The sequence below is a fragment of the Montipora foliosa genome, chromosome 5, assembly GCF_036669935.1.
Source record: "Montipora foliosa isolate CH-2021 chromosome 5, ASM3666993v2, whole genome shotgun sequence".
NCBI classification, from domain to species: Eukaryota; Metazoa; Cnidaria; class Anthozoa; order Scleractinia; family Acroporidae; genus Montipora; species Montipora foliosa.
This window is the reverse complement of record NC_090873.1, coordinates 19,530,108-19,537,607: the sequence shown is the minus strand read 5'-3', so window position 1 is coordinate 19,537,607 and position 7,500 is coordinate 19,530,108. Positions and strand designations below refer to the sequence as shown.

The 7,500-nt window shown below is 39.9% G+C and overlaps 1 long non-coding RNA gene across 1 annotated transcript; it reads left to right on the top strand.

Annotated features, from left to right (window-relative positions):
• Positions 1-1,963: 1,963 nt before the first annotated feature.
• On the top strand, positions 1,964-4,961 carry LOC138003731 (uncharacterized). Its single transcript, XR_011123637.1, has 3 exons — positions 1,964-2,065; positions 2,411-2,526; positions 4,746-4,961. It is a non-coding gene; the product is annotated as an uncharacterized lncRNA (long non-coding RNA).
• Positions 4,962-7,500: the final 2,539 nt, after the last annotated feature.

Sequence of the window (7,500 nt, the reverse complement as noted above, 5' to 3'; positions counted from 1 at the left end):
ATTTTGGTTCAGACATAGTGGCAGATCAACCGAAGCCCAGATGTATAACACAGCGACCCGCTCTTTCAAACCATTTGTTTACAAAGGGAAGTCCTAGTGACCGCTATCGTGGATTTTGTGTCAAGTGCGCGGAATGAGAGCACCAAGAGAACTAAATAACATATAAGCTTACGTACACAAATGGTCACAAATAATTTGCCAGCTGTGAGATTTTATTTCGAAGGTATCGTTGAGCTCGGTTAATCCTCCAACATAAGATTCAATTGAACACAATAGTAACATTTCAAGTTTTACAAACAGTGCTATATATAGTTCGATTTAATTCGACTACAATCATAGTTAAAAGGTAGTACTCATTAAAACGTTCCCCGTGCCCAGTACTAGAAGTACTGGAAGGTTATTAACATCTTTTCTCGGACCTTTATTTGTATCACTTTTATGAGTGTCAAGTATTTATGAGTCAATGAGTCAACGAGTTAGTGCAGTTAATTATTTAAACCATAAAATTTCAGAGAGTGCTTAGGCCTAATCACTGAAACGAGGGCTTAGGCTTAATCAACAAATTATTGCTATATTGACTGTGAGTCTCATTGACTCATGACTCATGACTTATTGACTCATTGACTCATTTGACTCATAAAACATGCGTTCTCCACTTTTATTAAATGACTGATGACTTTGCTAACACCAATTAATTTAACTATTTCTTCCCACAGTAATTACCGCTATTCAGGCTACCGCCAGTTTACCTTGGTGGATACATAAAAGACTCGGCAAGTATGTCAGTAAGGTCATTCCTGCTTGTGTCATGAAAGCAATTCGTTCAGTGTATCCTAATGCTGATGGTAATTACACTGGTTTTCAAACACCCGATCAAAGTAATTCAGAAGTTGATTTGTCATGGATAAAGGAAATTGTTTAGTAAAAGATATGAGTTGCTGTCTGTAGTCTAGTTATTTTTTTTTTAAACGAGACCTGTATTTTGCCAGCAACTCCTCCTTGGGTGGCCTTGTACTTGGTACAATAATTCTAACTGCTGGCTTAGGAGGAAGGGGTGGTACCTCTGTATCACCTCTCTTAAGAGCAACTAGAGTAGCCATTAAGTCATCCAGAAATTTGTATGACTTATCCTCATACTTTGGTTTAACCACCCAGCCTGCAGTGCTCTTGGGACAGACAAATTTGTGTTTGAGTGAGCCATCTTTGGTCTGGGCCTGGGATCTCTCCAGATTCTGGTTGTGGTCGAGAATGGCCAACTAGGTCCGAGCCCTCATTCCGTGATAAGAGTAATGTTGTAGCTTATGACAGTACTTCTTAGCTATCAGACCATGGTACATTTCAAGGACACCTGTATGAATAAAGTCCGCAAGCATTTCAATGTCCTTCAAGAGAAATTTATTCCACACGACCTCTTTCAAGGCATCATAGGCAGGACTTCCAATGCGCAGCCATCTCTTCCTCCTTTCAGTCTCGGGTGGGATGGGTGGGTGGGCACACTCGTGAAATGTTTGGCAACCGTCCCAGTGATGGACATTGGCAGTGTGAAATGCGATGGATTTCCAACACACTCCCTCATTTCCGTTCGACATTTTAGCGCACTACCACAGATGAGTAATAACTGCCTACGGCTCCACGACTTAAGTTCAGCGCAATGTTTTGCCTGAGCTTTTTTTGTAAGTTTTTTTTGCACCGACTTTGCTACATGCCACACATCAAAGTTATGTTTGATTTGCAATCTCTCCTATTTCATATGCGCAGGTACCTGAACATGCCTATCGGTGGCCAATTTTGATATTACCACCCGCTCCTCCTGAAGGTGGTCAAGACAACGTTTAAGATCCTCCAACTCCATGCCATTAGAATTCTTCACTTCCGTCGCCTGAACTAATGAAAACTTGATCACTTTAGATGTCCCAGTGTCAAGTGTGCTATATGTTCCAAATTTTGCCGAGTGTCCCGGACTATCGCATCTGCCGTCACCACCTGCCACAACTTCTTTGTTTCTGACTTCATTAAGAATTTCTTCTTCGTGTTCGCTGTAAACTTTGTTGACCACAGGAAACAGGTATTTCTTCTGGGTAGAGTTAAAATTTCTGTCACTGAAAATTTGAAGGTTTGTTGCTTTTGCAACCTTAGCAAAGTTAAAGTACCTGTTACCAGTGAACAGAATACGCTCGCTTAGAAGTAGATTTCCAGCTCCCTCCCATAGAAGAAATAAGGGGCTGTATTTGCCAATGAAGAGGCTTACAACAGCAATGGCTTTCGATTGTGGCTAAAGATCCTTTGGTTGTCATTGTTGCTTTGTTGACATTGTTTCCGCAGTTTGGACAAATTACATAACGACTAAACAGTTCTTTTAATTTACTCTCAAATACAGCAAAATTTCTTTGCCTTATGGATATCTCCGCAGTTTTCTTAAAGCCAAGTCTTCTCCTGAACTCTTGAAATTCACTCGTTGTTCCTATGTGCGCAGTGACGTCATGCTATGCGCCCAAGCCTTCATCATGGCTTCCAAGAATTGTTCTGGTAAGTAGCTTTTTGCTGTTACAATCAGGTTAAATGGTAAGTCCACTTCCTGAAACATTGCAATTTGATTGCAACTTATCGTGTGCTTTTGTAATGACGACTTTTTAAAAATTGGGCTTTCGCCTTCCATTCTCCTTCAACCGCAGTAACCAGAGGTTCTTCTTTTTCGCCTCTCCGTTTTAACCGCTCGCTCCTCGCGAAAGAAAAATAGAACCTCTGGCATCCAGGGTAATTAACCAGTAATGAGAATTTGCTATCTTCCCACTTCGTTTATTCTTTGAGTGAACCATTTGACAAAAGGCAACAAAACTTATTGTATTTAGGTTGCATCGATCATTTCTAAATCATTTAGTATGTTCAGCGCTGCGCCAATGAACTAGTTCACGTTGCTCTATTCCTTTTGACATATAGGGTGTTTCAAAAGTTCAGTCGTGGACACTTTTCTATACAAATAAATGATAGTTTTCGGAGTCCGATGTTAATGAAAGTTTTCCAGGTTTATGTACATCATTGTTCCTTTGAGCACTGTCCAGAGTGCCCCCATTGTTCTGTACAACGTTTCTGAGCCGTTGCGGCATGGAACGAACTTGCTAGGCTTGCTAGTGGTATGTTTCGCCAAGCTTGCCGTAACCTTGATTTTAGTCCTCCCATCGTCTTAGGGATTGGATCTTTGTATGCAGCTTCGTCAATGATGCTCCATAGGTTTTCAATGGGGTTAAGATCAGGTGAATTTGCTGGTCACTCATCTTTCTGGATAAAAGTCGAGAGGTTTTTCTAGCACCACTGCTGCGTTGCTTTCGCCGTATGAGCTGGTGCGCCATCTTGAATGACGGTCACACTGCTTTTGTTCGTGAAAAGCTTTCGTTTTACAGGCTCTTCTGTTGTAGATCTACGTCTGAAAAGAGGCTTCATTTCTTTCTCAAGGATTTTTGTGATATAATACTCTGCCGTTACAGTTTGTCCTTTTGGGATAAAATGTAACGAAGTAAGGCCGTGGCCTGTCATGCCACCCCAAACCATCCATTTGGCGTTTTCCTTTACTTGGTACGATGGCAGAACTTGACTCTCCTGTGAGCCTCATACTATATATATACCGTTTTCAGGGTTAGGAAGATGGAAAAGGTATTTAGGGCACTCATCGCTAAAGAGAAAGTTTTCCCATTCATCTGCTGTAAATTTACGATATTTGCGAGCAAATATCAAGCGAGCTTTCCGCTGGTTGTTGCTCAGAAGTTGGAGCTTTTTTCGTCTCAAAGGTCTCCATCCTTTTCTTGACATATATCTCCACACTGTTGTTGCAGATCCAGGCAGACCTTTGTTCTTCCGTTGTTTACTGATATTTCTTGTAGAATTTCCTCTTTTATACTTTGCTTTTTCTATAACTTTCTTTGCGGTTCTGTCAAGGACTGTTGGTCGACCACTTCTTGGCTTGTCGTAAAACACTTGTGAACTTGACTACTTCGCTACCCAACTCTTGCTATTTTGCAATATTTTAGCCGTTTCTCGCACAGATACTCCAGATGATCGTAAAATTGCTGCCTGTGCTCTTAAATAGACTGCTTTTTTAGGGTTCATAATTGCAGATTAAATTATATCAAGACGTTGAAAATCTAGTTGCTACTGAAAACAGACAAAAATGGCGAGAAAGTACAGAAACACACTACACAGATTCGCACCTTTTGGCGGGAAAAAATTTATTTTAACGAGTTTTTTTATCTGACTCATGGAACAGTTCTGAAAATCGATAAACAATAAGATTTGTTAATGTCTGCAAGAAAATGGAGAAAAATACAAAAAATCTGGATGAAGTATAGACTTTTTAAAATGTCCACAAACTTTTGAAACACCCTGTACTTCGTACTTTTTGGTGGTGACGGCCGCCCATAGACATAAATCAAGTTTCTTGTATTCATATCAAATTGTCATATATTTATGTCAAACGATACATTTATATATCAAGTTGTTTACATTTATATCAAGTGCCCAGATATTCATGTCAAAACAATTTTTCCTTACCAATGCAACTACGCCCATATCAAGCCGACTTTTTCATTTTTGATAAAAAAATTCATGTCAATTTATGTGAACATTTTTATAAATCAAGAAAGCCTGGGATTCTGAGAACCAGCCGTATCATAAACAACATGGCGGCCACGAATCTCTTCATTCCGAACGCAGAAGAGTTCTTCGTAAAATGCTGATCTTTTCTGTGTTCACAGTGCACCGCAGAGAAGAACAGAACGAAGAAATGTTACGAGTATCAACGCCGCATCATCAAAACACCTCTTCCCCAGGTGGCTCTCAGTTAATTACGACATTGAGCAGCTGATGAAAGCCATTAAGACAAGTCTTGGTGAAACTGGGAAGCCTGTACTGCCTTAACAAAGAGGAAAGTGACATCGAGAGCAGTGCAACAGGTTCAAACAGCTGCGCCAGCTTATGAATTATATCCCAAGGCTGATGGTCTTGACGGCATTGCAATGCATCTTGCTTCCTAAAGTTATCATTTACATTTATTGCGTCTTTCACGACACACATTTTCAACTTAGTTATTTCCACTGGTATCCTCACAAGGACTGGAAGAGTTCTGAAGTGCCTCCAATTTTCAAAGATTCACCCAGCAAATTACAGGCTTATCTCTTTACTTTGTGTAATAGCGAAACTTTTTACGGCTCTTATTGACATGAAATACAATTAGCATCTTAACATCGAAGATGGCTTAACAAATGCCATTCTGTTTATTGATTTAAAAAAGGAATTTATACTTTAAGTATGACCAGGAGATCCTTGTGTCAAAATTGGAGCTGTATGGATTAATCTTTTTCGAAACTCATGGCATCTCTGATGAAACTCAGGTTAAAGTTACACACGACGTAAATTCTGAAACTAGTTATTTACGTTGTTGGGTGCCTCAAGGATCAATACGTGGCCCTCTGCTGTTCCTATTATACATTAGTATCACCCAACTAGTGGACTAATGCAAATCCTGCATTTTGATTGGCTACGCCACTAGAGGACTATTAGTGATAGTCCTCGAGTAGCGAAAAGCGTGACGCTTACTTTCGTTTTGTTCCCAAATAAATATCTCTTCAACTTGCATTTGCTAACTTTATTATTGCCTTTTCTGTGCGACTAGTTGGGTGATACTAAAACAATTAGACCCTTCGCCCTCAAGGGCCACGAGTCAATAGCCCATTCGGCTTCGCCTCATGGGCTATTGACCCATAGCCCTTGCGGGCTACGGGTCTAATTGTTAATTAATGACCTCTCCACCTGAAACCTCCTATCAGATGAGAGGATGTACGCCGATGACACTAATCTCAAGACAAGATTACTCTTTTACCGCTATTAGTGTCCTTTCGAATCTGTTGCAAATTGTCTATACACCGAATTCACAAATGGCGGCCAGCCTGGGTCGAGTTAGCGGCCAAACATGACATTGAGGCTTTGTAGGATAAAACATTCAGTATTTTTGAGGAGGGAAGGAGAAAAAGCCTATGGCCGTTTGGAAAACTACATTCCTGGTTCTTCTTTAAGTGCCAGAAGGTCATCGGTGTTAAAAAATGATGAGCTACGGTTTTGCATAAAATGTTAGAACGATTCTGATTAAGGTTTACATGCTAAAGCTCAACCTGTAAAGAGGTAAATTTAAAACTTTACGGTAAACTTAACTTAGATCGTTCGATATCCGGTTTATGTCATCATTGTAAAGAAGAAATAAAAAATGCTCTTGTTTTTTTTTTTGTTGCTATTGCATTTTTAAGATTCGAAGAACACATCATTCAACGGAAAGGCAGTTTTCTTATTGATCCGAGTCCCAATTTGTTGTACACAAAGCGAAAATTTGCTAAGCAGGGTGCGAGCTGTGCTTTTGTTGATTCAGTCAAACGAAACCTCCTAGTGCATGCCTCTTCGGGATTTTGACCAAATCTTGTGTATTTTCACTTTAAAACAAGGAACATTCACAAATTTTAAGCGTAAGACCCAAAGAGTGGTTACAATAACCAGTCTTACACGCACGCATGGACAAGGGTCGAACAAGCGGAGTTCCACAACACCTCTGTAGACCTTATTCATAAATGGCGGTCAATTTATAATTCTTTTGTCGAAGTGCAAATTAGCCTACCAAGCCTCGATACCCTACAGTGAATTGAAAAGAATTGCTTGGTAGGCTAATTTGCACGTGGAAAAAAGAATTATAGATGTGACTGCCATTTATGAATAAGGTCTATACACATTGCTACGTCAAAACTAGACGCTCCATGAGCGTACACTGGGTTGCCTGTGGTACGTGTTACTCAAAAACAGAAGAGACTGAGTTCCAGGCAATTTTTTCAAGTCGGGGGTCATTAAGAATGGATGGGTGACCTAAAAAATATACCACTTTGTAACAAAACCATAGGACCGAAAATTCTATTTTAACGCTCAAAGAATGCGAAAAATATTTTGGGAGATTTTTGCTACGTTCAATTTTGTTCTTGTACTTTTGGCTGCACAAGTAAACCGCAAAATCGAAAGTGACATCGAGTTCAGCGGGCGCCGTGATCAAGTTACTGCGGCGCCAAAGCATCTGTGTCAAATGATGGCAAGATACCGGGTTTTTGTTTTTGTTAGTTTTCTTTTTCTTTCAAGTGTTATAAAGTTTGACAAGAAATGTTCGAATTCAACACAAAGATCACAATCGCCCAACTCTGCAAAGTCAAAAATTTATTCTCCGGGAAGACGAGGTTATTTATCACCAGGTAATTCCATCGTTTTGGAAATAGCAGCTACTTTATTATTCATCAGCTTCACAATTTTTGCTGATTTTGGGGCTCATTTTGTTGAAATTCAAGCACTCTTCCAACAGACCTGTTTATTTTCGTGATTTATGCACGCGCTGCTTACAGTGCACTACCACAAAACTCCTTCCGTTTCACATTTCAACCCACGTATGCAAATTTGTTAAGCTCGAAAATTACACAACATGATAAA